Raw genomic sequence first — 20,943 nt, 5'->3', positions numbered from 1 at the left:
TTTTTTTTTTTTTTTTTTTTTTTTTTTTTTTTTAATATCATAATTAATAATCTAATTAATTCCCAATCCACATGGCGGAATAGTGGCCCTCGATTTATACCCCTGAAACTCAATCCCAGCCGCAAGTCAGGAAACAACTTTGTTTTGTTATATATACTAGCTAATGCCCGTGTCTTCGACACGGATTTCATAAAGTTATTGCGTCATTTTATTGTAATTTGCATTAATACTTAAAATAACATGCCTAAATTAATTAAAATTATATAGCAAGAACAACATAAATGGTATTGCAGCAAAGCTACATCCCAATACCCCAAAACCACTACTTGAGCACTACACGGAAGAGAGGCAATGAAAACCATAGAAAGATCACTAATAGCAATGCTTATCAGGCTTGTCACCCACAAACAAAAACGCCAGATCGAAATTCTCTTCAGCACGGATTGTACTTGAAATATCTTTATATAATTTACATCTACCTTTTAAAAAAGAGAGGAAATAAAAAAAGAGAGGAAATGATATCACTTAGATGGTTTTGAAGCATTAGATAAGTCCATCCAACAAATTAAAATATACAATAGATAAGGAAGTCAATGCTCGGTTGTTTTTTCTTTACGTGGTCTTTATGTAGAAATTCAAAGGGTATGTTTCCCAAGTTTTTTCTGTTACCGCAATAGTAAGATAAATATTCTAAGCCAGAACCTAAGAATCACAATTACACTTCAAATATATATATATATATATATATATATATATATATATATATATATATATATATATATATATATATATATATATATATATATATATTTGTTGCTGGGTATACTATAATTATATTAATATCAAAAGGACGCACAAAATTGTTAGGGAGGGTGGTAACAACAATCTACTCCGCTCCCTGAATTATCTACAGTCCAATGAGTCATTCTAGAGAACTATGTCATTGTTGCATTTGCCGATACCCTGACTTCTGCATACTGAAGTCAACATAACTTTTGCATAGTTCTTGCTACCTTAAGCCATCTGAATTCTTGTAAGGGCGCAAGGCAGTTGTCCCTTGCATTGTTTGTCTCTTAAAACTGGCCTCACACCAACCCGGCGCACTCCTCCATCTCAACTAAATTCAGTTGTTCTTCCTTGAGGGTGTATCCATCTGCATTCTCTAGCTAGAGCAAATTGCCAAAGATAACAACAAAATGAGAGACAATCACTTCAATCAGTTCTCACTTTTGAACCCAAGATTTTATTCCAAAAGAACATGGGGCAGGTGTGAGAATAAACTGTAAAGAAAAATCTCTAAAAAAGAAGAAGATGCAATTGCAAGTAAGAATAAAGATTGAGTGGGCAACTACCATCCTCTTTCTAGCACTTGATTCCACAATTTATTCCCCCTCTCAAGAAACAAACATATTTTTCTAGAATTTTATTTAAAGGTTCTCTTCCATGTCTTGCTTTTAACCATTAAATAACCATTTTTGTTTTTCCACTAAACCTTCTTGCTTTTGTTTCAGTAAAAAGTGCATACATAGTGATAAAGTTAAATCAAATATCCTCCAACATAACCAATACAGTAAAGAGGAAGTGAATGTGAGGATACCATACACTTAATTGTTATGATCCTAGAAGAGGGTGGAAATATAAAAGAAAAGCAATTCATAAAGCATTGCTCAATACTAATTCCCTATACTATATTCATAAAATAAAGCATTTCCACCAAACCCAAACTCACCTAAAGTAGACTTGTCATAACCAATTATTTCACATTCCAACAATGCTTCCTCTTCTCATCTCCCTCTAAGCATATTTGTTCGACAAAATCTACAAATCTAACTACAAAATAACCAACGTCAAACTGTCGTTTACAATGTCCTAGCATAAAGAACTAAAAAGCTATAAAACATGCACTAACAGAAATATTACAATTGTTAGTTAGGCATAGTTTAATACGGTTTTTAATTTTTGAAAAACAAATACTATAAATCATTTCCATTACCTTAGTACCCAGCAATCAAAAATCTTTGCTAATGATCTCATTCTTTTTCTTCAAGTTAATTGCTTCCACATTATCCTTGTAATACGAACCCTTACTTTCCAGTGGTCTTTTCCTGAGCGAACTTTAGAAGGGTCTCGGTAATCATACATTGACATTTCAAGTTGTACCTATAACATATTAAAAAATATTGATAAAAAGACTTAATAAAAGAAGGTATTGTTGTTGATTAAATTATGCAAATGCTAAGCATAAATGGCTGACACAGGAGCAGCTAAGTTTTTCTATATTTAGTATGCTTTATGTGAGTTACATGACATATGAAAACCTAAGACCTACGGAACGATTCCATGTTCTCCAAGAACGGCATGGAGGTCTGCTCATACATTTGGTTGCACTTAGTTGGAACTTCTAATTTCAATTGAGGCACTCAATCTCCAAACACTTGAATGATAGTCCATCTATCCCACAAAATGTACATGTTGGGTAATCTGAATAAGCATTGTGCATTTATATAGAGTGCTAACACATAATTTCCATAATCCATGGTAGAACTCAAAGTGTAGTAGTAGCCAGTAGGCACACTCAGTTTCATGAAAGAAGCACAATTAAGCATATATGAAGCATACATTTTTAAGCTAATAGTACTATGTCCATAAGTTAGCAACCAAGATTTAATAGAAAAAATGACCCTATAGAAGAAAACAAAGAAGAAATTGTAAAAATTGCATCAAACTAACAGATAAGAAAATGCCATACCTTAATTATTTACTTGAAAAGAGCATTAATCGAAAAGGAAGGGTATCATGAAGGTTGTGTCAATTAGGCAAGTTGTTGCCATATATATAAAAGTAAACATAAGTCGGTTACTGTGGAAACCATTAGGTGTGGGGAAGATGAATTCCATGCTATCTATAATCTATGAGTAGTGATGAAACATAATGGGCAGAGCAACTAAACATCTATTATTACCTTACTGCAGACACCAAAACCCCTTACTGCAACATTTGTTCAGATTTTTGATACCTATCTAGGAGTAGTACGCTATGGACATAAAAAACTTAGATATTTAGCAATGATATTAATAGCATGATACCTGATTTTGAAGACTAAAGTTCAGCAAACTTAGATATTTAGCAATGATATTAATAGCATGATACCTGATTTTGAAGACTAAAGTTCAGCCATTCTACTCATCTGTTGATCTTAGTAAAAGGAGATGCGTCAATGATTTCAAGAGCATTAAGCGTCTCACATGATACCAAAACAAATGGAAAGTTTACACATCAGATGAAGTTGCACATCCAATTGAATCTCAGTTGGTCAAGAAAAACAAAAAGAAAGAGAAAAGTTTACACATCACCTGAAATGAAATCTTTCATTTGATAAGTGTTCCTTAAACAAAGACAAAGAAATTGTTAAAATAGAAACTGAAAGAGAGGAGAGAAAAAGTACGTGAATATTGCTTTTCTATTTGTAGTTTGATATCTCCCAAACTATATAATTAAGAATGACAAATATTGTAACGCATGACATGGTCAGGAGACAATATGATAACATTCAAAGATAAGATGATACACTGACCTGTTTTTATAGTCGATAACGTCCTGGGTGTCTAAATCTATGTAGACCTACAACATAGTATTTAGACATGATATATGCTTTATTTTGCTTTGTGGAGTAAAAAATAACATACTGATAATATAAAGGTGGAATAAATATATACCTTGGAAATCTTTTGCGTCAAGTGAAGTTGCAATGACAATCACATTTTCTTGTGTCAAAATATTGACAATCACATTTTCTTGTGTCAAAAGATTGACTGGAAACTCATCGATTAAAGCACCCCATAAAGCAATTGTCAATTATGTGGCACTAAATCATCCTTGAATAGTTGAATGATTTAGACGAAATTGAATCATCTGTGATGAACTGTATTTTTCGCGACGTCTATTGCTCCCATCAGTTCTCCAGCAACCTTGTAACCATTCCAATATGGAAGTAAAGAAAATTCCATAAATCTGTAGTTTCAAGAGATACAAAAATAGTCAAAATATAGAAAGAAGAATAATAATTAATTTTCTAAGAAAAATACTTGCATGAGTTTGTGGAAAACCTTTGAAGGTAAAAAATAGAAGACATGAGGCCTTTGGGTTTAAAAACTCATCGTCTGTTTCATGAGAGAAGAAAAAAATGGTTGCGACTGTTCATGTCTTCATGAGTTTTGGGCAAATAAGAACTAATGAAGAGCTGCTCTTAAATTGCAAAAAGAGAGTACTATAATACCTTCCAGTGATGGATTGAGATGAATTTCAAAAGAGAAAGCATTTTATTTAAATTATCTGAGAAGAATAATGATTTCAGGGTGTAGGCTTTGAGATGAATTTCAATGAGGAGATTGTAGAATACAACCCATTAAAAACAAAACCAATTGCAAATAGAATAGATGATCTGATGAGAACAAAAAATGATAGAAGAGAGACAAAATAGGCCCACACTATTATGAGGGGAAGAGAGAACGAAAGAAGGCAGACCAAAGGGTTTTTTCTAGTTCAAATGTTTTCACATTTAAGACCAAATTAATTCCTAAGCAGCGCAGAGAGAGAGAACGATGGCTGATTAATTTTTTTTTACTGTTTACAAAAGAGGGAGACGTAAAGTGGAAAATTGAGAGGGAGACGGGAGTTTGGAGAAGCTAAGGGTGTTTTTTTGTTTAATTTCCCAATTAATAATCTAATTAATTTCTAATCCAACTCACGGGCTGTCATCGTAGAACTCGTCCCGACCCTCAATTTATACCCCTGAAATCGAATCCCAGCCGCGAGTCAAGAAACCGAACTGTTTTGTTAAGTTGATGAAATGCTAACAATGAAATCCTCAACAAACTAAGCCACTTCATCTGGCGCATATGTGCAAATTAAATAATATATTGTAATGCAAAGCACCTACCTACCCAATTCAATTGCCGCTCAAACAACCTGTATTCATTTTCCTAATCTTTTTCCATGCTAGCTTCAGCTCTTGCAAAGCTTTAAAGAATATATTGCAACTGTTACTGCATATGAAGTGTGAGCAATGAAGTTCAAGTAGAAGGAACGCCTCCAACCCACGTCAGCATAAGAACCCTAACAACGTTTTCCAACTGATTGACATAGACATACTAAGTTATTATTATTAACCTATAAATCATGTTTCAGTAAATGATGAACACCATTCATTTTAATGCAATGAATAATGTACAGAGACAAAATATTTGATGCCCTCATTAAAACCAAGAGCAACATGAGATTTCCCAGCTTTGTAGTCCAAATGACCAACGAATGAAATTTACATCTCCTTTTTTCAAATACCTGAACTACTTTGAAAACTCTAACAATCAATTGAGCGCAAGAGAGAGATATACCTCAGCAACAAGGTATTTGAAAGACCCCAACCCCACTACCAACACGTTCAGTTTATTTGTAGGATTTCGTAAACCGAGTAGTAGCGCCAACACCTTTGCTGGTCGTCGATGTTGCTTTGGTTTCACCAGAAGAAACAATTTTCCTTAGTCAAATAAAAAGAGTGGGGAGAAGAATAAAGGGTAAGAAGTTCAATACCATATTTGATGCCCTCATTAAAACCAAGAGCAACATGAGATTTCCCAGCTTTGTAGTCCAAATGACCAACGAATGAAATTTACATCTCATTTTTTCAAATACTTGAACTACTTTGAAAACTCTAACAATCAATTGAGCGCAAGAGAGAGATATACCTCAGCAGCAAGGTATTTGAAAGAACCCCAACCCCACTACCAACACGTTCAGTTTATTTGTAGGATTTCGTAAACCGAGTAGCAGCGCCAACACCTTTGCTGGTCGTCGATGTTGCTTTGGTTTCACCAGAAGAAACAATTTTCCTTAGTCAAATAAAAAGAGTGGGGAGAAGAATAAAGGGTAAGAAGTTCAATACCATCAGTATAGTACCTTTTGTTCATGTGCAGAAAGGAAACCGCTCCCTGAATCAATGAACGCAATGGACACAGAAGCAACAAAGTTCTTAGAAAGATTAACCATACCTGAATAATATGTTGATAGAGTCAAGTAAATTGTGAGAAACAAAAAAATAAAGGGTCAAAATGATAGAATATGAGAGAGGCCATACTTGATGTAGTTTTCCTTCTTGCAACTGGATAGGAAGAGAACTGATAAAGATAAAATGATCTCTGCAAGTGAATAGGAGATGGCTGATTTTTTTTGACTGTTTGCAAAAGAGGGGGGGGGGGGGGGGAGACGTAAAGTGGAGAATTGAGAGGGAGACGGAAGTTCGGAGCAAGTAGAAACAAAGGGTTTTTTTTTTGTTTAATGTCACAATTAATAACCTAATTAATTTCTAATCCGACTCACACTGATTGCGGCACTTGTCACCGAAGTCTGGCGAAATCCATTGTTGTATGACACATTTTTAATGGGGAGAAGTAAGGCTTTATTTCTATATTGAGAACTTAGAGTGGCAGATCAAGCGAAGCGTTTTTGTGAGTTTTATTTGTTATGAATTTTCGATGAAAAAGTTCAACAGAGAGGACACCAATCGTTAAAAGTCATTTACTCTCTTAGTAATTCTAATCATGCTAATTAACTATTTTTAATTTTCTAATCATGCATTGCAGTGCCTCCTGAGTCCTGACCCCTGATTTATACCCCTTAAATTGAATCCCAGCTGTTGGCTATAAAAGCAGTCCTGTTTAGCCAAAATGTTTGGTTATTACTTATTAGCCATTTGTTCTTCACGTCAAACTTCAATTTTAACATATAGGCATAAGATAATGTAACGCTCTAATTGCCTCATTGCATTTGTATTTTGATCAAAACTTAACACACTTGGATCCTAAAAAGATAATCACAAAAGACACGAAAACACAACACAGGAGAACTAAATAGATGTCAACAACGTGTGTTATTGAAATAAATATATAAAAATGTAATGGTTGAAGACCAAGCTAGGGACTTCGCACCTTAGACAGCAAACGTTTTGAGAGTATATTAAGCTATTGCAATCTCTTATAGCTTTTTGAGATTTAGGCCAACGAATAGAATCAAAATTTCTGAAAAAATATGAAATGAAGCAATGGGGGGTCAAGAACATGGAGCAAACGTTACCAATTGGGGGGGGGGGGGAATTGGAGCATGGAAAGAGACATACCTGGAAATATTGTTCAAATATTAGAGCACGTAAAATCAAAAGCTCAAGTGGTGATTGAACTTTTTTTCACTTAATTGGGACAAACCTTTGAGTTTCTCTTTTGGGCAAAGGTTTGCGAAGCTCAATTAAGACTCTTAATTTCTACTCGAGAGACACTACGATCCAACTCAACATTTTGTCACCGTGGCACTCGTCCCGACCCTACCATATCAAAAAGGTAAAGTTGAAATTATGGAGTTGAAGAACAGTATGCCTTAAGTTGGGAAAACCTTAATGGAAAAAACCTTATCAGGTATAAACACCTTATCAGGTTTGCTATCAATCAAGAAGAAGAAGAAGTGAAACTGGTTTGTACCACTTTTAAAAAAAAAACAAAAAATGAAAAATTGAGAAACTTACATGTTAGCTTCGAGAGTACCAGCGCGCAAGGAGAAAAGTGTGAAGGATGGTGTTTCCACATTACACATATACTCTTGAGAAAGAAAACAAATAAAAATGTATATGTGAAAGGTGTAATATTAAACCTTGTGTAGTTGCTGGACCAAAAATTTGGTGAACTTGAACAGTCCATGCTTTTCTTTCCCTTGTTTGGATGGGTTTACAACAACTACCTCCCCATTTTCTCCAATATATTCAATACTTGTCTGCTTTTTATTCTGTCCTAGAAGGAATGGTCTTATCCGGCAGTACACCCTTATATTTCCTGTTCATGAATTCACGTAACAATGAGAAAAACTAAAGCTAAGTAGAGATCAAGTAAAATTAAATAATAAAACAGTAGTATATGTCTAGTGCACCTTTTAAGTCTTAACCTCATTATATAGCCTTCAGTTTTCTTCAAGAATTGTATGATAATTTTGGGATGCATCGGCTAAACCTCTAAGTTTCACACCTGCACAATGTAAATTAAACACACATAACAGCCCACATAGGTCCAATATGCTATGGAACATTATCGGGATTCAAATCTTACCCAAACGACTAAATTCATAAGAATAGCTCTCATTTGTTTTGATAACTTCATGCTTGATGCCTTCAGAAGCCACCCTCAGTTCCTGAATTACATCACTTTGAGTTCAATACTCTTAACAACGACAACTTTATAACATTAAGAACTTGTTCAATTGGTTATACCGGTAGAGCATTAGATTGGAAATCAACAAACTTCCGGTATGTAAGTTCCTTCATTTTCCAACTTTGAGTTTTTGATTCAGAAAATTCCTCGAGTTCTTTCTCCTTTTTCCTTGAATCTTTAAGAAGGTGATCAAGTTCCTTTAGCCTCTCCTCTAATTCAACTTGGGCTTCCTTAGCTTGCGCTTCTAATTGCAGTCGATGTTGATCATATGTTTTCTTGGTTGATTCTAATTCATGATATCTCAAGATCGCTGAGATCTTTCTCTTTCACCAACTTAACCACATCCTGCTCCTCAAGTTTCTTCCTCTCTTCTTGTTAGATGAAGTTGAAGTTGTAGAGGGAGAGAGAACGAAGAGGACCAAAAGGTTTTCAATGGTCTTCTAATCCCACAAAACACTGTCTCGTCTTCCAATTATAGTAATTGTGGTTTAATTCTTGGAGAAACCGAAGGGTTTTTTTGTTTAATTTTAGAATTAATTATCTAATTAATTTACGGCTGCCATCTGGCACTCGCCCGACTGTCGATTTATCCACCCTCAAAATGAATCCTAGCCGCGAGTCAGAAAACAGCTTTGTTTTGTTAGATTGATATATATATATATATATATATATATATATATATATATATATATATATATATATATATATATATATATATATATATATATATATATATTTATTAAAAAAATCTGGTTGATGAACAATATTCTCACGTACTTCACAGGGACAAAACAATTTTTTTGCTATCAATTGGGGGGTATTTTGGTCGTTTCACCATTAAAAAGGATTGACTCTACTCTCTACGGTTCTCGATTATTCCTCTCACTCTCTCTACGGTCTCCTTCTTCGTCTCTTCTCTTTTCCGCTTCTACAAAACCCCAAGCAAGAACAGAGACAATGTTTGGTAAGTTTGAAAATTTCTAAGACGTTTGAAAATGTTTGCTAACAATTTCGAAATGATATTGTCTAGAGAAGAAAGATGCGTGAGGGTGTGGGGACTGGGAGGATGAACTGTTGGAGAAGAAGGAGGTTTCAATTTACTAAAAGAGAGAGAAAAAAAGAAAGAGTAGATCGCCACTTTTTAAGGGATATTACAAGAAAACCTTTTTTTGGCAAATCCGTTTTAAGTCTGTAAATAATGAGAGTCTCACTATAGTGGTTGTACATAGAGGAACTTAGAAAAAGATATCGGCACCTCTGATTTTTTGTTTCCACTTAAGTTGTTGGAAATCCAAATATTTGAATTTGTCTGTTTTCAGATACTTTGATTTTGTTACTCACTTAATACATAGTCTACTCTTCTTATTTAGGAAAAGGGGTTTACTATAATCTGCAAGCATACTCAGGTATTATTTACCATCTATTAGATTTCTATGTGAAAGATTTATATGTGAACCTTACTTCTGAATTAACTAAGCTTTTTAATGCGATGAGTCCACAAAGATTTGTGTGTGCAAATGCAGAAGGAACATACTGTTTATTTTTTATTGGTGATAAATTAGTTTTTTTTTTTTTTTTTTTTTTTTTTTTAAATTTATTTATTTATTGAGTTGATTGTTTTTGGATTTAGGGGTTTTTTTGTAATGGCATTTGGTTCAATTTGTTGCAGGAAATTAAAATAACCAAAATATGGTTTTGGGTCTTTGGCACTTGAGGAAGAGCCTACTCCACTTCCCAATGTATGAATTAGAGTTGGATTAATAAATTTGTGATATTGGTAGGAATGTGGACTCGCCTTTTTATTATCTTTGGCTTTAGAACTAAAATCTGCATATGGCATGAGAAAATCATGTGTTCCATCTTCCTTATGGAATGTTGGATAGTATGGAAGATTTTCTTTAGGGTGGATGAGGATATCCCATCTCTCATTGGCTCATGTCACAATTTTGAGTCGAGGGGAATGTTTTCCACTTGGAATAGTTGCCAAAAAATATGTGCTTTCGTAGAAAATTCAAAGACACCTTTAGAATCCATGGCTTACATCATATCAAACATAATGTAATAGTATTAAGTCATTAGTATTGCAATATTCGTATATTGATAAATTGAAATGTTCTCTGTGTTGAATTGTCCAGTTTTGTTTGACTTCTTCAAGGCATCTTCTCAGGTATGGTTCCACTATATTTCTTTCATTAAGACATCAGTTAGAATCCTTGCAAAAATCACATTGTGGTTGAAGTTTATAATAAAAGCTATATACATATATGAAGTTTGGTAGCCTAAATTTTAAGTAACGACTTTTTCGGCGTGCAATTAGTGAATGCCAAGAAAGGATATGATTAGACAATCACCCCCCACGTAGTTGGTATCCGTAAGCTGAGTTCTTCATTACCTTAACTTAATTTGTCTGATTTTGGTCAGACTTTTTGGAGCAAATGTTCTTCTGATTTTGGTTATTATAAATGTGGTTTGAAGTGTCTGTTTTCATCTAATATAAATATGTAATGCCATGATAACTTATTTTACTTGAGAAAACTGTGTCATGCTGTTTCCACTACCCCCTTTCTTAAGGCAATATTAACAATAATCTATATCCCGCTTTTGCAACTCTAGAAGATAAGCTTCTCAGAACAATGGTAAAGAAGTGGATCAGGTAGCTTAGTCACTCAATTTTTACCTTATGCAAATATATGTAGTTATGTTTGGTTATATGCTTTTTGACTTTTGTTATGTAACATCTCTTCACCATTTTGGTCTTCTTGCTGCTTGCTTGTCGCCATGGCAGTATGTGAGATGTATATATACACAGGGAATTAATGATAGAGAGTAAAATCTGTTAGACTTTAACTCTACTTTTAAGGGGATAGGGAGTCATTGGACTCAGCCTAAAAGAGTTGTTTTGGGTTATTACGTCTTGTTCTCCTGTTTTGGGTTTTAAGGGAGATGATAATAATTTTGATAAAAACGAAGGAGAATTAAACAAACACAGGGAGGTGTTTCTAATTATTAGAGCCTCTTCTTTTTTAGGAACCACTAATATTATTTGGGTTAGAAAATAGAGCCCGATATGGTGAGGAGAGAGAATGTGCGCGAGCTTTACATATATATATATATATATATATATATATATATATATATATATATATATATATATATATATAGAAGAGTTTTAGTTTTTGGTCTGTGTATTGGATAGGAGATTAAATACACGTGGCTTTGTTGGATTCGATTGAATAACTCTTATAATATCAACGAATATATTGGATCAAGCGATAGAGATGTGTTTAAATTTTAAGGTTAGTGTCTTTGGGCTTTTGGTTTTAGTGTTTAGGGTTTCTAAGTTTAGTGACTATGGGCTTAGGGTTTAGGCTTTGTGTTTTAGCGAAGTTACATTGACATGAATACATGTGTCTGTATCGGACACGGATACAAAGTGTCTGACACAGCGAAGACACGGATTAATTTTGAGATATGGTGCGTCTAGCATAGGGTTTTGTGTATCGAGGTTTCGGGTTTACAAAATACAAGTGTGAATGACTAAATAATTTAGTCTTTGTAAACATGGACCCTGATGGCGAAAGCTCTATATGTTGGTATACGGGGTTTTCCAAATTCATATTGGAAAGAGGCAGCGCCACTTTAGTTTAGGAATTAATTTCCATATTGGAATACCACACCACACGGTTAAGGTTTTGGTTTCCTATTCTAAATAGGATTCTATACCCACGACCTCTATAAATACGAGACCGGTTTGTGGGATTTGTTATGCTCAAGTTTGTGAGAGAGAGTTTGTGAATTCTTCGGGATTCGTTAGTGAGTGATTGTACTGTATTTGTTTATCTTTTTGTTAGTAAAGTTCTTCTCTTTTGCTTGGTGGATTAGGCTAACGCCAAACCACATAAATCTCATCTCCACTTCTATTGGTTATTCGCTTTGCATTGGTAAGTATTTTAATTGATTTGTTTTTGTCAATTTCTATCACCACATTCAATCTTCTTTGTCCAATTGTCACGCTTCTGCATTCGTTTTTGTGACAAATTGGTATCAGAGCCAAGGTTCTACCTAAGGCTTCTTTGTTAGTTTATTGATTGTTTTATGGTGTATGAAAGTTTAAGAAAGTTTGGCGACGGATCCTCCATCGGGTACTACTTCTACGATGTCTAAGGAGAAATCACCTCCTACGACTTTGAATATTAGCCATGCAAGGATTGATGTGGAGAAATTCGATGGATCGATCTAACAATTTTAGTATGTGGAGTTGTGGAGTTATAGATGCACTATGCCAACAAGACTTAGATGATGTGTTAGACGAAAAACCATCGGATATAGAGGAGAGTGTTTGGGCTAAGAAAAATAGGCGAGCTTGTGGTATCATAAGATCGTGTTTGGCTAGGGATGTGAAGTACCTTGTTCTCAATGAGACTTCGGCCAAGGAAATCTGGAGAATCCTTGAAGAGAAGTACTTAGATAAGACAATAGAAGGTCATGTCTTTATGAAATCAAAGTTGTATGATATGATAAAGAAAGAAAGTATTTCATTGTCCCAGCATATGAACGAGTTTAACAAGTTACTTACCGACTTGTTGAACATTGAAGAAGAAACGAAGGATGAAGACAAAGCTTTCCATTTGTTGAGATCTCTTCCCAAGGAGGAGTATGGGCATATAAAAACCACCATTATGTTCGGGAAGAAAACTTTGAACTATTCTGAGGTGCAGTCTGCGTTGACAAGTTGGGATATGATGAACAACAATGAAAATGAGTCAAGAGAGTCGACGAGCACTGTTTTTGTGGTAAGAGGGAGGTCTAATGACTGTCCAAACTCTGGTGGTGGAAGAAGTAAATCTCGTTCCAAGTCAAGAGGGCGAAATCTAGCCCATGATGAGTGTGCTTTTTGTCATGAGGTTGGACATTGGAAAAATGACTGCAAGAAGTTGAAACACAAGCAGAAAGATACTGAGCAGAACATTCCAATGTCAACATTACTTAAGGAGGTAATGATTATGATAGTTCAAATTTCTCTTTTCCTGTTACATCTAGTATTTGTTTCATTAATTCCAGTCATTGGATTTTGGATACGGGTGCTACCTATCATGTTTGTCCCGTAAGAGAGTGGTTTACAAGTTTCAAAGAGCTTGAAAGTGGTGATGTGTTGATGGGGAATGATCAACCCTGTCATATTATGGGGATGGTTAATATTCGTCTCAAGATGTATGATGAAACGGTTAAGGAAATAAATGATGTTCGATATGTTCCCGCTTTGAAGAAGAATCTTATCTCAATTGGTACTTTAGATGCTAAGGGCTACAAGGTAGTCATTGACAGTGGTGTTCTAAAGATAGTTTCTGGAGCAATGGTTATCATGAAAGGCATACGTCAAGATAACTTGTACTATTTGAAGGGTGGTACAGTTAGTGGAGAAGTAGCTGTTACTGAGCATTCAGAGGCAGTTGCTAAGGAGGCCACCAGATTATGGCATATGCGTATTGCACATGCAGGTGAGAAGTCCATGCAAACATTAATAAAGTAAGGACTGTTGAAAGGTGCTAAGACTTGTAAGTTGGATTTTTGTGAGCATTGTGTTATGGGCAAGCAGACAAGGGTAAAGTTTGGCACTGCTATCCACCGTACGCGTGGAACCCTTGATTATGTTCATTCGGATGTTTGGGGGCCTTCCAGGAATGTATCTCTTGGAGGGAACAAACATTATTATGTGACCTTTGTTGATAATTACTCTAGGCGTTTGTGGGTATATACCATGAGAAACGAGGACGAAGTCCTAGATATCTTTGTGAAGTGGAAGAAGTTGATTGAAACTCAGACTGGTAGAAAGATCAAAAGACTCTGAACTGATAATGGTGGTGAATATACGAGTGATCCGTTCTTGCAAGTATATCAGAATGAGGGAATAGAGAGGCACTTCACAGTGAAAGGTACGCCACAACAGAATGGGGTAGCTGAGCGCATGAACCATACTCTAATGGAGAAAGTGCGGTGTATGTTGTCCAATGCTGGATTGGGCAAAGTGTTTTGGGCTGAGGCTATGAGTTATGCATGCTACCTTGTTAACAGGTTGCCTTCGGCTGCAATTGGAGGTAAAACTCCTATGGAGGTTTGGTTTGGTAAACCTGGTCAGGATTATGATTCCCTTCGTGTGTTTGGGTATCCTGCTTACTTTCATGTCAAAGATGGTAAGTTGGATCCTAGAGCAAAGAAAGCTATCTTTGTGGGTCTGAAAAGTGGAGTTAAAGGTTATAAGCTATGAGATCCGAAAGATAAGAAATTTGTTTTGAGCAGAGATGTGACATTTGATGAGGCTTCTATGTTAAAGTATACTGACTCTCAGCAGGTGGAGACTATGGCCAAAAAGGTATTGCAGCAGGTGGAGATTGATGCATCTTCACCTAGTCCAGATGGTTCTGTATCTAGTAGATTGGCAACCATGGGTAGTCAGTCAGTTGATGTTCCAGTTGAAGACACAAAAATAGTGAATACAGGTGATGGAACAAATGATGATGCAGAGGATATGACTCTATTAGAGGAGCAGATGAATGTTGGTCCTTTGGCTCCGGTTCATGAGCCTATTGCAACTGGTAAATTTAAAAGGAATGTTCCCCCATTGTATTAGCTAAACGATTACGTTACCTATGCACTTCCTGTTATTGAAATTCTTGATGAAGATGTTCCTTCCTCATATTATGGAGCAATCCAGTGCTCCAAGTCAGAAAGGTGGAAGACAGCTATGGATGAGGAGATGCAATCTCTTCATAAGAATGATACCTGGGTGCTTGTAAAGTTACCTAAGGGTAAGAAGGTGATTGGCGGGAAATGGGTGTTTGCATTGAAAGAAGGATCTCTAAGTGATGAGTTACGTTACAAGGCAAAATGAGTAGCTAAAGGCTACGCTCAGAGGGAGGGGATTGACTATAATGAGGTGTTTTCTCCGGTTGTGAAGCACTCCTCCATACGCATCCTTTTGGCCTTGGTAGCTTAGTATGATTTGGAGCTAGCCCAGCTCGATGTAAAAGCTGCTTTTTTACATGGTGATTTAGAAGAGGAGATCTATATGACTCAGCTAAGTGGGTTTAAAGTTGTATGAAAAGAGGATTTGGTGTGTAAACTGAAAAAATCGCTATATGGTTTGAAACAGTCTCCCAGGCAGTGGTACAAGCGGTTTGATCGGTTTATGCTAGGGCTCAAGTACACAAGAAGTCACTACGATCATTGTGTCTATTTTCACAAACTACATGACGGTTCTTTCATCTACTTGCTCTTGTATGTTGATGATATGCTTATAGCCTCAAGAAGCAAGACTGAGATTGATAAGCTTAAACAACTTTTGTCCTCAGAATTTGAAATGAAAAACTTGGGTGAAGTTAAGAAGATTCTTGGCATGTAGATTCAGAGAGATAGAGCAAAAGGCAGGGTTTGTTTGTCTCAAAAGACATATTTGAAGAAGGTACTACAAAAGTTTGGTATTGATGAGAACACTAAGTCTGTGAGTATACCTCTTGCCCCTCATTTTAAACTTAGTGTTACTATGTCTCCGAGTTCCAATGAGGAGCGTGAGCACATGACTCATGTTCCATATGCAAGTGCTGTTGGTAGTTTGATGTATACGATGGTGTATACTAGGCCAGACATTTCACAAGCTGTTAGTGTTGTTAGTAGATATATGCATAACCCTGGGAAGAAACACTGGCAAGCTGTGAAATGGATTCTACGGTACATTCTTGGTACTGTAAATGTTGGTTTGATGTTTGAGAGGGATACTAGTAAGCTTTGTGTGGGTTATGTGGATTCTGACTATGCAGGTGATTTGGATAAGCACCGGTCCACTGCTGGGTATGTATTTACTTTAGATGGTGCTCCAGTAAGTTGGAGGTCTATTTTGCAGTCTACAGTTGCATTGTCTACGACAAAGGCAGAATATATGACGGTGACTGAGGCTATGAAAGAGGCTATTTGGTTGCAGGGTTTGTTAGATGACTTGGGTATTGTGTAGGGTCAGCTCGAGATTCACTGTGATAGCATGAGTGCTATATACTTGGCCAAGAACCAAGTTCATCATGCCCGTACGAAGCACATTTATGTGCGTTTTCACTTTGTCAGAGAAATTTTAGAGGAGGGTGATATCTTACTCACTAAGATAGACACCAAGGAGAACCCAGTTGATATGTTAACCAAAGTGGTTTATGGAATCAAGTTTCAACATTGTTTGAATTTGATTCATATCCTCTATTTGAGATGATTTGGCTCTTCGGAGCATTGGTGAACTACGGTCGGCTTGATCCTTTAACAAGGGTACGTAGGCAGCCACTATGTGGTACAGTTGTGTTTGGTCCATCGAGACATTTGTTATTTGTTTGGCCCTTCGGACATTTGTGCATTGAAGAGGGGATTTGCTATTCGGTTGATCGGCTCAGATTTGGATAAATCTTCACCGAGGTGGAGAATTGTTGGTATATGGGGTTTTCCAAATTCATATTGGAAAGAGGCACCGCCACTTTAGTTTAGGAATTAATTTCCATATTGGAATAGCACACCACAGGGTTAAGATTTTGGTTTCCTATTCTAAATAGGATTCCAATTTGATACTCACGACCTCTATAAATACGAGACCGATTTGTAGGATTTGTTATGCTCAAGTTTGTGAATTCTTCGAGATTCGTTTGTGAGTGATTGTACTCTATTTGTTTATCTCTTTATTAGTAAAGTTCTTCTCTTTTGCTTGGTGGATTAGGCTAACGCCAAACCACGTAAATCTCGTTTCCACTTCTATTGGTTATTCGCTTTGCATTGGTAAGTATTTTACTTGATTTGTTTTTGTCGATTTCTATCACTACATTCAATCTTCTTTGTCCAATTGTCACGCTTCCGCATTCGTTTTCGTAACACTGTAAACTACGGTATCGGGGTGGACAATCCATGTGTGTGACTTCTGCTTGTATCTTGGTCAATTTGTAAGGAAATTGTATTTTATTCATTTTGGAATGGATCATACGACAATGAGATAATTTTTTTGATGGGCACTCATTATTGTTGGACTGGGGACCGGTCGAGGACGACGACACACAGCAACTGGGTCAGGGCCTAAAAAGTTGGCCCAATATTAGGGCCCCCATGGCTGAAAGCAGTTGTGGACTTGTGGTCAATTATTTTAGAGAGTCGGCCCAACATAAATCATTAAACACATATTTGGCCTAACAACAAAACCCCATCGATACTAAAGTTGAGAGTCTTGTTCTCCACGACTGACGACTCCACTTCTGACTTCTCCTCTCAAGTCTCAATCTCTCGAGTCTCGACTCTCAGTCTTTGCAATTCTTTAAGGTTGAGTTCTCTAACTTGCACAGTTGCACTCCACGGTCTTCACTCCCCTCTCTTTTAACAGTATACTTGCAACTCCCAAGTAAGTAGTAGTTTTTTGTTTACTACTTTAATTAATTGATACATATTAATTCCTTAAAACTTTAATCATATTTATTTTAGTTATTTGCAAAGTAAGTATTTTTTTAAACTATTCTATGGTTCTATTGAATTCCCTTTTCTTTTAGTTTGAGATTACTAGACATTAATAGCTACTTTTTTGTATGTATTTTGTGTGTAAGCCACTAAGTTGGGGTTGTGGTGATTTTTAATTAATCATATCATCGTTTGATTGTTTGTGAATTTTAATTGTCAGTCTGTCATCATGCCTCCGAAACCTTCGACTAGAAAGTATCCTTCTGTCTTTGAGAAAAAGAAAAAGAAGCAAAGATTAGTCAATGCCGCTCAATCCCAAAGCGGAGATATACTAAATTTTTTTGGTAACAAAGGACAAGTAGAAAGTTTAAGTGAAACAGTAGTGGTTGACGTCGAACAAAGGAATGATGATGATAATGGAGAGCATGAATTGAACGAAGATGTTGAAGCTTTGGTGAATGAAGATGTTGAACCTTTAGTGAATGAAAATGTTGAACCTTTGGTGAATGATAATGACGAGCCTTTAGTGAATGACGATCTCGATCAAGATACAAATGAGAATACAGAACATGTACCTGTCCACTACTTTGATCCAGCAAATTGGGACAATATTGATCAAAATCTTAGATATTTACTTGTTGAAAAGGGTCCATTAAGAATTACTGATGTTGATTTTTCTAGAAATCACCTTGACAGACATTTCTCTTCGAAGCATTACACTCGAATAATGCCAAATGGATTTAAAAAAGATAGAACTTGCCTCGTATATTATGTTTCTTTGGACAGGATCTTTTGTTTTTGTTGTAAGTTGTTCAAGCGACACACGAACACTTCTCAATTGGACAGTGAAGGGTATTGTGACTGGCATAACCTAAGTAGAAGGCTTTCAGAGCATCAATCATCTCCAGAGCATCTTATTTATTGGAATAGTTGGTATGAACTAAAGAAGAAATCAGCAAAGAGAGAGAACATTGGCGACAAGTGTTACTACGAATACTTGCTTTAGTGAAAGCACTTGCTAAAAGTAATTTGGTTTTTCGTGGGAAGAATGAGAAGATTTATGATGAAAATAATGGGATTTTTTTAAGTTTAATTGAAATGATTGCTGAATTTGATCCAGTACTGAAAGAGCACATTCGGCGCATTCAAAGTAAAGAAATCCATTATCATTATCTTAGCCACAAGATTCAAAATGAGTTGATAGAGTTGTTAGCAAGTGAGATGAAGAAAGCCATTGTCCAGAAAATCAAGGAAGCCAGGTACTTTTCAGTAATACTTGATTGTACACCGAATATTAGTCATGAAGAGCAAATGTCACTTGTGATTCGATTTGTAGATGTTACATCAAGTTGCTCAAAGGTTGAAGAGTTCTTTTTAGGATTTTTGAAGGTGGATGACACATCAGGACTGGGGCTCTTTGATACACTCAAAAATATTTTGAACACTCTTGACCTTGATATTGGTGATATAATAGGGCAGGGTTATGACAATGGATCTAATATGAAAGGAAAACACAAAGGAGTTCAAAGTAGACTACTTGAAATAAACCCTAGAGCCTTATACACCCCATGTGGCTGTCATAGTCTGAATCTTGCTCTTTGTGATATGGCTAGCTCTTGTTCAAGAGCTATATCTTTTTTTGGAGTGGTTCAGCGAATCTATTCATTATTTTCGTCTTCCACAAAGAGGTGGAAAATGTTTAAATATCATGTGAAAGATGTGAAGCCCAAGTCAGGTCTCTCGCTAAAGTCGTTGTCATCAACACGCTGGGAGAGTCGCGTAGACAGTGTTCATGCAGTTAGACATCAAGCACCGAAAATAAGAGATGTGTTGGTTTACTTGGCTGAAAACAGTGACAATCCTAAAACAAAGAGTGAAACTAAGTCACTAGCGATACATGAAATTGAGAGTTTTGAGTTTTTGCTTGACATGGTAATTTGGCATTATTTACTTTTTGCTGTTAACTCTGTTAGCAAAAACTTTCAAACTGAAGACATGCAAATTGATGTGGCCATACATGAAATGAAAAGACTTATTTCTATTTTTGAGAAGTATAGAGAAACCGGATTAGAAAAAGCCATGATATATAGAAGCTAAGGATATTGCGATTATGATGGAAATTCAACCAATTTTTCGTGAAAGGCGGATCATTAGTAGAAAAAAACAATTCGACGAGAACGTTAGTGAAGAAGTGACACAATGAGCTGAAGAATCATTTCGAGTTAACTACTTCTTATTCATAGTAGACCAAGCTCTTTCTTCATTCAAGAGTAGATTTGAGCAGTTCGAAGTGTATGAGAAAATTTCTGGGTTCTTGTTTGATTTAGAGAAGTTAAAGGTTGCAGATATAAATAACTTAAAGACTTCTTGCATTAATCTTGAAGAGTTTTTGAAACATGACGGTGTTTCTAATATTGACGAGATAGATTTATTTTCAGAGTTAAGAATCATGAGAGAACTTTTACCAGATAACACAAAGAAAGCAATGGACATGCTAAATCATTTGAAGTCACAGGATAACTATTTTCCAAATGCTTGGGATGCATACAGAATTTTGTTGACTATACCTTTATCATCTCTGATTCTACAGAAAGAAGTTTTTCAAAGCTGAAGTTAATCAAATCTTACCTTCGATCGAGCATGTCTCAAGAAAGATTAAATGGATTAGCTATGTTATCTATTGAAAAGTCTTTAGTAGAAAAACTTGATTATGAAGATTTAATTAGTGATTTTGCAGCTAGAAATGTATGAAGACTAGCTTTTCAGTAGTGCTTAGTTTTTGTAATTGAATTTTGGTGTGAATTTGTTGATAAAGCACACATTTGATTTCCTAAGAGTACGAAGTAATTTGGACTTAATTTTTGATCAAATAAGAAAAAAAATTGGCTTATGTATTTTTCATCATTTATCGGCAGAGGCCACACTTTAGGATCTCGCCTAGGTCCCCCCAAAACTCAAGGCCACCCCTGTTCAGGACTTCATGAATTTAGGCTAGGCTCATAAATTAGTGATCTTTAAAAATGTAAATGCACTTTCTCTCAATTGAGTTATTTTTGTTATTCCCCTATTTTCTGAATCTGAAAGAAAATTTTCTGCCAAACTTTTTGTTTTAGGGTCCCAGGATGAAGTTGCTTATGGATTTGCATGCCTTGCCCTCTCTGGAGATTCATATTGGTGACTGGTTTGTGAAGCCGTGAGGCTAGGTGTAATTTTGTCTTGCAAGGTGGATATA

At 35.8% G+C, this 20,943-nt stretch overlaps 1 long non-coding RNA gene and 1 pseudogene across 6 annotated transcripts; one reads left to right on the top strand and one right to left on the bottom strand.

Annotated features, from left to right (window-relative positions):
* Positions 1 to 815: 815 nt before the first annotated feature.
* LOC147491640 (uncharacterized) lies at positions 816 to 6,101 on the bottom strand. Of its 6 annotated transcripts, none has more exons than XR_015198595.1 (10): positions 5,745 to 6,100; positions 4,944 to 5,132; positions 4,749 to 4,791; positions 3,717 to 3,968; positions 3,575 to 3,621; positions 3,151 to 3,385; positions 2,963 to 3,086; positions 1,994 to 2,160; positions 1,730 to 1,830; positions 816 to 1,166 (listed from the first exon to the last, which is right to left on the bottom strand). It is a non-coding gene; the product is annotated as an uncharacterized LOC147491640 (long non-coding RNA). The 6 variants fall into 6 exon arrangements; XR_015198598.1 differs by having other exon boundaries at positions 2,963 to 3,034; positions 3,354 to 3,385; positions 5,745 to 6,096; XR_015198593.1 differs by having other exon boundaries at positions 3,151 to 3,621; positions 5,745 to 6,101.
* A 12,606-nt stretch (positions 6,102 to 18,707) lies between these two features.
* LOC147491639 (uncharacterized) lies at positions 18,708 to 20,322 on the top strand (annotated as a pseudogene).
* The last annotated feature ends 621 nt before the right edge of the window (positions 20,323 to 20,943 follow it).

Source organism: Coptis chinensis, chromosome 6 (genome assembly GCF_015680905.1).
Source record: "Coptis chinensis isolate HL-2020 chromosome 6, ASM1568090v1, whole genome shotgun sequence".
In the NCBI taxonomy this organism is placed as follows: Eukaryota; Viridiplantae; Streptophyta; class Magnoliopsida; order Ranunculales; family Ranunculaceae; genus Coptis; species Coptis chinensis.
Note: the sequence above shows the minus strand (reverse complement) of the source record. Positions and strands in the feature narration are given on the sequence as shown.